The sequence below is a fragment of the Arachis stenosperma genome, chromosome 9 (genome assembly GCF_014773155.1).
Source record: "Arachis stenosperma cultivar V10309 chromosome 9, arast.V10309.gnm1.PFL2, whole genome shotgun sequence".
NCBI lineage: Eukaryota > Viridiplantae > Streptophyta > Magnoliopsida > Fabales > Fabaceae > Arachis > Arachis stenosperma.
Genome location: NC_080385.1, coordinates 95,801,369 through 95,811,797, shown reverse-complemented (window position 1 = coordinate 95,811,797; position 10,429 = coordinate 95,801,369).

The window sequence follows — 10,429 nt, the reverse complement described above, 5'->3', positions numbered from 1 at the left end:
ATACGGTGGCGAAAGGCGAAAAGAAGCTTATGAGTGTGGTGGTTTGAAGCTATGTTGAGAGGATGGTCTCTAAGCATAGGGTGGGGCTTGTTGGTAGCTACAAGGGATCCACCATATCTATCAGCTTGGTATGCATTGTAGAATGGTCCTTGTCCATGATATCTAGGAGGGTGTTGTTGCTTAAAGGGGTGATCAGATCCTCTTGGCTCCATCCATCTTTGATTGCTTAGACCTTGATGCATAGTCCTGTTATAGCTTCATTCCTTTCAACAAAATTAGAACTAAACTCAAAGCGAGAGGGGTGAGAATTCATAGTAGCTATCAAAGACAAGAAGGGAAAATAAAAACAAATAAACAAGTAAAAGAAAAATATTTACAATAACCAATAATAAGGCACAAGTTTGCAATTTCCCGGCAACGGCGCCATTTTGAAGAATGAAATTCTCGCGCGATCTAGAATTTTCACAAATAAATTCCCCGTTGTAAGTATAGCTTCTAGACCGACAAGAATTCCTTTCTTACAAAAGTTTTGGTTGTCACAAGTAACAAACCCAATAAAATTTATAAACCGAAGTATTCAAACCTCAGGTCGTCTTCTCAAGGAATTGCAGGGAAATATGTTTTACTATTGGTTATGGAAAATAGTATTTTTGGGGTTTGAAAAGGTTTTGAACAAGAGAAATGGATTGCAGGAAAATTAATAACTAAGAAATCTCTTGGCAAGGTATGAAAATTGAAAGTCCTATCCTAGTTATCCTTATCAATGGTGATGAGAATTATATTTCTGCTACCACTTAGTCAACCTCTAACTATGAAGGTCAGTTAAGTGGACAAACTAATTTAACACCTAAAGTCCTAGTCAACTCTTCAAGGAAAGACTAGAGTTATAGAAATCTAAATTAATCAGCAAAGATAACAATTATCAATCACGATAAGTTTGACAACTCAAGAGTTACCAATTAATCAACCAAAGTCAAAAGGGGAAATCTAAATTATTTATATAATAAATAGAAGAAAGCAATCATGAGTCTGAAATACCTCAAATTATATTAAACGAAGATATCAATTCAAACATGGACAAGTTTCATAAATTAGATTGAAAAGAGAAATAAAAGGAACATTGAACCTGTAATTGAAGAAGATGAAAATATTCCTAAGTCCTTTAAGAGGAGTCCTAATCCTAATCCTAAGAGAGAGGATAGAACCTCTCTCTCTAAAAACTACATCTAAATCCTAAAACTATGTATAAATGTATGTTGTATGATGTATCTAGTGTCTCCTCATGAATGGATGGATTCCTCCATTTATAATCCTTTAATTTGTGTTCTCTGGGCTTGGATCTGGACGAAAAAAGGGCCCAGAAGTTGCTGGGGCCGACTTCTGCAAATTCTGTAGATCGCGCACGTCACTCGTCCGCGTGGGTCACGCGGTCGCGTCATCTGGAGTTTTGCTCTTCCACGCAGTCGCGTCAATCATGCGTCCGCGTTAGTTGTGTTTTGCAGGTCACGCGTTCGCGTCATCCATGCGCTCGCGTTGATTCTCTTTTGCGCTAAGCACGCGTTCGCGTCGTCCATGCTGACGCATCGCTGCCAGTTTCTCCAAAACTCCAATTTGTACTTTCCTTCCATTTTTGTATGTTTCGTTTCCATCCTTTAAGTCATTCCTGCCCTATAAAAACTGAAAGTACTCAACACACAAATCACGGCATCGAATGGTAATAAAGGATAATTAAATTTGATTATTTTAAAGCATAGGAAACATGTTTTCTCATATGTCATATCCTAAGGAAGGAATTGTAAAACCATGCAAATTCATATGAATAAGTAAGGTGAAGAGTTGATAAAAGCATTCAATCTAAGCACAAGATTTATCATAAAATAGTGGTTTATCAGATGTATATTTGTTCTTCAACATAGTGAATAGGATGATCAGTGACAATCAGCTTTGTTCATCATACTAAGACGAACGTGCCTGACAAATACCCGCGTCTACCTGGGTTCCTGTGAATACGTGGCCGGAAAGCATAAACCAACAGCTATATTTATACATCTCTCAGACGGCTAATCCACGACTTCGTTGGAGACTTCTCGAGACACCAATTCAGCCGATTTTTGGAGAGATTAGGGTCTCCGTGGTATAGGCTAGAATTCAAAGAAGCAGCATTCTCTGATCCGGAAGATTCGACCTTGTCTGTGACATTTTAAGTAGGATTGCTAAGAGAATGAACTGCTAGATGTCAGATTGGATGACCACGAAAAACGACATTTGATTTGGAGCAGAGGAGATCAATGACCACGGGTAATGGCTTTGATCACATACAGCCTGCCATAGAAGAGATCATTCACAAGCAAAGAAGACAGTGATATCAAAGTTAATTCAGAAAGGCAAATCAACTCTAATCTTCAACTATATTCTTTTTACTGATTCCAATAATCCTAATACAATTTTGTATCCAACAACCTTCTGATTTTGCCTTACTAAGACCTGCAAGATAACCATAGCTTGCTTCAAACCACAATCCTCGTGGGACCGATCCTGACTCGCTCAGGTATTACTTGGACGACCTAGTGCACTTGTTGGTACAGCTGTACGAAAGTGTGGGGAGTCGTGCACGAAGTTTTTGGCGCCGCTGTCGGGGATTGTTGAGTTTGGACAAATTGACGGATTGTCTTGCTCCCTAGATTAGGTAATTTTTATTTTATTTTATTTGAGTCTTTTAATTTTTGTTTTCTTCTTCTCTTTTTCGAAAAAATCAAAACCTTTTTCAAAAAAAAATATTTTTCTTTTCTTTGTTTAATATTTGTTCTTGGTTTGGGTCTTACCTATTTTCTGTTTTCTTTTTCAAAAATTTTAAAACTTTTTTTCAAAAACCTTTTTCATACAGTTTATTTTCAAGTATCCTTAGCTTTCTTTATCAATCTTTGTTCTTAGTTTAAGTCTTTCTGTTTTTGTTCTTGGTAATTTTCGTTCCTTTTGAGTTTTTCTTTCAAAAAAACTTTCAAAAATAGTTTTTTTATTTAATTCTTGTATCAAATCTTTAAGTTTGGTGTCTTGTTATTTTTTTTTTTATTTTTGAAAATTGTGTTTTGATTTTCCAAAAATTTGAAGTTTGGAGTCCTTTTTATGTTCTTGTGTTCTTTGAATTTCTTGAGTCTTGTTCTTAGTGTTCTTGTCAATCTTCAAAGTGTTCTTATTTGTCTTTATGTTTTGATCTTAAAATTTTTAAGTTTAGTGTCCCTTGGTGTTTTTCTCCTAAAATTTTCAAAAACTTGGGACATTAGATCAAAAAATTTTAAGTGTTGTGTCTTTTGCTTGTTTCTCTCTCTCCTCATTAAATTTAAAAATAAAAAATATTTTTTCTATTTTTAGTTTTCATTAGTTTTCGAAAATTTTTAAACTAAAAATTCAGATTTTGATTTTTAATTTTTCATTTTATGTTATCGTAGTTTTAAATTTTCAAAAACAAATCTTTTCAAAATAAAAAATCTTATTTTTTTCAAAAATCTTATCTTATCTTTTTCAAAATTCAAAATTTAAAAATCCAAATTTCAAACTTTAAATTTTAAAATTAAATCTTTTTTAAATCTTTTTAATTTCTCATCTTATCTTTTCTTATCTTTTTCTAATTTCAAATTTTAGTTTCAAATCTTTTCTTATCTTATCTCTTATCTTATTTTAAATTCAAATATTTTCTTAACCACTTCTCTTCTTTCTCTTTTTTTTCAAAACTTCCTAACTAATTCTTCTCTCTTATAATTTTCAAAAATTCTCTTATCTCTCTCTCTCTTCTATTTTCAAAAATGTCACATTTAAATTTTAAATCTTTTTAATTTATTAACCTTAATTTTCGAAATTAATTAATAAATAAAATAAATAAATAAATAAATAAATAATATATTAATTCTTATTAATCTCTTATACTTCTAATTCTTCTCTTTTTTACTTCTATTTATTCGAATTAGTCTCTTCTTTCTTCTTCTCCTTCTTCTATCTTTATTCTTCTTTCCTTTCTTGATCACATCTCACCGGGAGTTCTCTATTCTTTGATATAGAGCTCCCATTTTTTTGTATTGTTTTCTTTTTGCTGTTTATGTATGCAGGAATACTAAAATCACTATGGATCTAAAAAGGAATATTCCAATTAGGAGACCTCAAGGTTCTTATTTATTTAATATTTTGATTGACCCAGATGACTTTAAAGTCAACCTAGACCAGATCCTGCTATTAAGGCAAAAATGCCAGTTTCATGGACTTCCACAAGAAGATCCAAATAAGTTCCTCTCTGACTTTCTGCAGTTCTATGACACTGTAGAGGCCAATGGAGTAAACCCTGAAGTTTCCAGACTAAAACTCTTCCCATTTGCTTTGAATGCTCAAGCAAATGAATGGTGGCATATGGAACTTAAAGAAGTTCTGAACACCTGGGATAAGGTTGTTAACAATTTCCTGAACTAGTTCTCTCCCTCACAGAGACTAACGAAACTAGTAACAGATGTTCAGACCTTCAGGCAGAAGGAGAGTGAGTCTCTCCATGATACTTGGGAGAGGTACAAGCTGATGTTCAAAAATTGCCCTCCCTATGTGTTCTCAGGATGGGGCAAGACAATGATCTTCTATAAAGCAATCTCTGAGATAGCCAAGAAGACAGTAAATCACTTTGCAAATAGTCCTCTATTCTTTATAGAGACACATGAAGAGATAGATAAGCTCATTGAGATAGCTGCCAATAACCAGCACTTATACTCCTGTGAGGAGACTCCAGTTAGGACAGAAGTTCTGAATATGGAGCCTGTAGCTGCATGATGCATGAAAACTTGTCTCTCAACAAATTTCCCTTCAGCAAGTATACCGAATTGTAAGTAAAAACTCACAATAGAGTGAGGTCGAATCCCACAGGGATTGATTGGTCAAGCAACTTTAGTTGGAAGAGTATGCTAGTTGAGCTAAACAGAGTATAGTTTGAGAATTGCAGAAAATTAAATGGTGGGAAAGTAAATAGCAGAAAATGAAGTGCAGAATCTTAAATGAGAATTTGGAGAAATGAGCATGGAAATAAATGGCAGAAAGTAAAGAGAATAGGTAAGATCAGAAATGGGAATTCATTGGGCTTAGGAGATGTTGCATTCTCCGGATCAAATTCATTTTCATCTCTTCCTCAATCAATGCATCTATTGATCTCCTTGGCAATCTTAAGTGATTGGATCCCAATTCCTTGGCAATCCAATCTCTCTAAGCTTGAACAATTGCCCAATTCCTTGATTTAATTGGTCATGGGAAGAGATGAAGTATGGCCACTGATTATACCACATGTATTTTCAAATCAAAGTGTTGGGAGGATTACATGTCACTATATCCGCCCAGACCCCAATTTGGTCCAACATGAGAAAGCATTTCTAGCATGATCTCCTCATCCCTTTTTCAAGGCTTAGAGGAGATCTAATTATGGAGAGTTTCTTTTCCAAAACAACCAACCAATTGAATTAAGATCGAAAGCTTTCTAGTAAATCAAAAGAGAAGAAAGAAGAAGAATGAATGAAAACTATAATTGATCCATCAAATTACAACAGAGCTCCCTAACCCAATGAAAGGGGTTTAGTTGTTCATAGCTCTGGGAATGGAAAATGGCAAAAAAGAATACATCCTTCACTAGTAAAATTGCAGAAAAGTAAATATATAGAGGGTAGTTCTCCAAAGTGCCAAACTTCTCTATAGTTCAAAACTACTCCTATATATACTACTCCTCTTGATCTTTTAATGAGTTCTTCAAGTCTTGGATGTGGGCCTTAGATCTTGAGTTGAAGCAGTTATAATCTTTAGTGGGCTTAGCTTGCAGAAAAGTGTGAGTTAGGCATGGGCGTTAGTGATGTTAACGTTAAGTGAAATTGTGGGTTCGAGAACGTTAGTGGTAATCACCTTTTTCACTAACGTTCCAATCCCATATAGTGCACGTTAACTTCAACGTTAGTGTCACTAATGTGACCACTAACGTTGCCTTATGAACCTTCGCAAGCGTTATTGGGAATCACCTTTTCCAATAACGTTGCCTTATGCCCCTCTTTCCCTACGTTAGAGTTCACGTTAGTTTAACTAACGTGACTCTTAACGTGGGCATGCCTATCTTTGAGAGCGTTAGTAACACTTACCTTTGTCACTAACGCTCCAAACGCCCCTACTCTCCATGTTAGAGTTCTCGTTAACTAGGTTAACGTGGCCACTAACGTGGTAGTGAATGCCATCTCCAACGTTAGTGACAAAGGTGAGTGTCACTAACGTTGGCTCATCAATCTTAGCTCCACGTTAACTTTCATGTTAATGGTCTTAACGTGACCACTAACGTGGGCAATGCTAGCTTGATCCAATGTTAGTGACAAAGGTGAGTGTCACTAATGTTGGCATTGTTCCTCCCTTCCACGTTAGAGTTCACGTTAACTAAGTTAACGTGACTCTTAACGTGGCTAATTGCCAACTTTTGGAGCGTTAGTGGTGTTCACGTTTACCACTAACGCTGGAGCTCTCTTTATCTCCACGTTAACCTAGTTAACGTGGCAATTAACATGGGCTTATGATGGCTTTGTAGGCGTTATTGGTGATCACTTTTCTCATTAACGTTGCAAGCTCATTCCCATTCCACGTTAGTGATCACGTTAACTAGATTAACGTGGCTACTAACGTGGTTCTTCCATGCTTCCTTTGTCCTGAAATCAAGCAAATAAAGTGCATCAAAGCTCTAGCCCAAGTCATGAGATTATGCATCATCAATTTGTCATTCAATCCTTGCAAAATCCTTATGAAATCATGTAAAATTCACAATAGTTGCTTGAATCAAGGTGTAAGTGTATTTTCATCCAAAACTTGCCTTATTCACTAAGAAAATGCATGAAACTACCCTAAAACAGTAAAGAAAAGGTCAGTGAAACTGGCCTAGATGCCCTGGTATCACAACACCAAACTTAAAGCTTGCTTGTCCCTAAGCAAGTACTAAAACATAGGAAGAATGAATGAAAGGAGCAAGATGATCAATATAAAAGTAAAATTCCTGGTTTATGGAGGTTTCATGCATAGCAACTTAGGTTCATTCCTTTATTGGGTTTCAGGCCTTTATCCTGCCCTTGATCACTCTCTTGATTGCATCCTTTGAGACTTCCTAGTTGTTGATCCTTCCTTCTTTTCCAAGGTTTATTGCATTCCTTTTTAGGCTAAGTGCTCTGTAAGAGGGCGACTCTTTATGATAAGCTTTCAGCCAATACTCCCGAACCAGTTGGTTCAAGGTGCTAGGTGTTAAGACACCCCTAAGGACTTACTCCTTCAAGTCTCTTTCCCCCATACATACACACCACAGGCACATGGTTTGTTATTTTTCTTTCTTGAGACCTTGGTGTCCAGCACCTCTTTGGGTTACTAAGTGTTCTGTAGCAAAGGTCACTCTTGATAGTGGACTTTCAGCTGATAATCCCGGATTAGTTAATCTAAGTTACCAAGTGATAAGGCACCCCTAAGAGCTTATTCATCCAAGCATATCCTTTGCACATGAACACCACAGACACATGCCTCAATCTTCAAACCCTTGGTCCCTAGCATTGTTTCTTATTGTTTTTCTTTCCGTTTCAACTTTTATTGCTCTTTCTCTTTTCTTATTGGGATCTTATTATTTGGTTAGTCTCATAGGATGTGTTTCAAGCATAGGATTCAGGATAAATAGTTGCCCTCCTACCTTGTTGGTGAACCAACTTAGCTAATTAATCATCCTACCATAAACATTCAGAATTCACTTCACAAAATAACTCCACTCTTGTTCTTTTTATAACATCTTTTTTTTTATTAACTTAAAGGACAAGCATACAAGTAAGAAAGGTGAAAATGCAGAAGGGACATTAGACTAGCACACTTGGATATGAATAAAGAGGAACAAGCAGAATATGAAGGTTTCTAGGATAACATTCAATCATTTTTCAATTAAAGTACTGCACTTCGAGACAGTTTGATACAACCTCATGATGTCTTCCTTGGCATTCTCATCCTAGCATTTGCATTCTTGTCTATTTCCTTGGATGATGAGGTATGATTATTCCCTGAGATTGATTGAATTCCTGTAACACTATTGGAAGTTGCTTGTTCCCCAAACACTTGGAAAATAGTTAGCATGCATGTGTGCTTGTGAATTTCTGAACTTAATTCGGTGTGTGAACACCAAACTTAGTTCCTTGCCTAATTCAGCAAATTGAATACATGCAGAAACCTTATGTGCTTTTTATTAAGAAACAACTATGAGCTAAAAAAAAAGACAGACTATGCATTAGAGGTTAGACCTTTGTCAAGTGAGTTCTCTGGTTGCTAGAGCAATGCTTTATCACTGAAGGGTTGCAATGCACTCTTCAGCTGAAGTTTTTGGTGAAACACCAAACTTAGAGTCCTATATTCACCCTTGAATTATTCTGGTGTGTAACACCAAACTTAGCTCCTCACACTACAGAGAACTCAACTTGAAGTTTTTATTGAGAAACTTATGAAAAGAGAATTACCTCAGGTTGGGTTGCCTCCCAACAAAGCGCTTTTTTAGCGTTGCTAGCTCGATGATTCCTTCCTTAGTTGAGGTTATACTTCTGTTTGGGGGCTTCCCCCATGCTGCCCAAGTAGTGTTTGAGTCTTTGTCCATTCACAGTGAATTTCCTCTTTGAGCCTTCTTCCATGATTTCTATGTGTCCATAAGGTGAGACTTTTGTAACTAGAAAGGGCCCCGACCATCCTGATTTGAGTTTCCCAGGAAAGAGTTTTAGTCTGGAGTTGTAGAGAAGCACATATTGTCCTTCTTCGAAACTTCTTGGTGCCAGGTTGAGATCATGTTTCCCTTTTGCTTTTTCCTTATAGATATTGGTATTTTCATAGGCTTGAGAACTAAACTCTTCCAATTTTTACAGCTGCAATATCCTCTTTTCACTAGCAGCTGTGCTATCCAGGTTCAGTATTTTAAGGGCCCAAGAGGCTTTGTGCTCCAGCTCTAATGGCAAGTGACAGACCTTTCCGTATACCAGTTGATATGGAGACATTCCAATTGGTGTTTTGAAGGCTGTTCTGTATGTCCAAAGAGCATCATCTAGCTTCTTCGCCCAGTCCTTTCTTGATGTCCCCACAGTCTTCTCCAAGATTCTTTTTAACTCTCTGTTGGATATCTCGGTTTGCCCACTTGTTTGGGGGTGATAAGGTGTGGCAACCTTATGCTTCACCCCACATTTTAGGAGTAGGGTCTCCAATGGTCTATTGCAGAAATAACTCCCTCCATCACTGATGAGGGCTCGTGAGACTCCAAATCTGGTGAAGATATTTTTTCTAAGAAAGTTTATGATCACCTTGTTGTCATCTGTTGGGGTTACCACGGCCTCCACCCATTTAGATACATAGTCCACTGCCACCAAGATATACTTGTTCGAATATGAGGGTGGGAATGGTCCCATGAAGTCGATCCCCCATACATCGAACAGTTCAAGCTCTAGAATGTATTGCTGTGGCATCTCATTTCTCTTGGGTAGATTGCCAGCCCTTTGGCATTCATTGCAGCTTCTCACCAATTCCTTAGCATCCTTGAAGATAGTGGGCCAGAAGAACCCACATTGCAGTACTTTTGCGGCAGTTCTTTCTCCTCCAAAATGACCTCCATAGCTAGCACTATGACAACTCCACATGTCCTCTCGTCCTTCTTCTTCTGAAATGCACCTCTTAAGGATTCCATCTGAGCATTTCTTGAAGAGATAGGGTTCATCCCAAATGAAATACTTAGCATCATTGATGAGTTTTCTTCTTTGATGTTTATTGATCCCAGGGGGTAAGTCACCGGCTGCTTTAAAATTGGCAATATCTGCAAACCAGGGTGCTTTGTGAACCAAAATTAACTATTCATCTGGGAAAAACTCATTTATACTTGTATCATGTGTAGCATCCTTCTCACAAGGGATTCTGGATAGATGATCTGCTACCTTGTTCTCCACACCCTTTTTATCTCTAATCTCGATGTTGAATTCCTGCAATAATAAGATCCATCTGATTAGTCTTGGTTTCGATTCCTGTTTGGCAAATAGATATTTGAGTGCTGTGTGATCAGTGAAAACAATAACTTTAGAGTCAATGAGGTAGGATCTAAATTTGTCAAATGCAAAAACTATTGCCAGCACCTCATTTTCGGTGGTGGTATAATTTCGTTGAGTCTCATTAAGGACCTTGCTGGCATAATATATGACATGCACCAAATTTTCTTTTCTCTGTCCTAACACTGCCCTAATTGCGAAATCGGATGCATCACACATCAGTTCGAATGGTAAATTCCAATCAGGTGGGGTGATGATAGGAGCTAAGGATAGCCTCTTTTTCAAGTTTTCAAATGCTAGCATGCACTTTTCATCAAAGATAAATGGTGTATCAGACATCAGGAGATTACTTA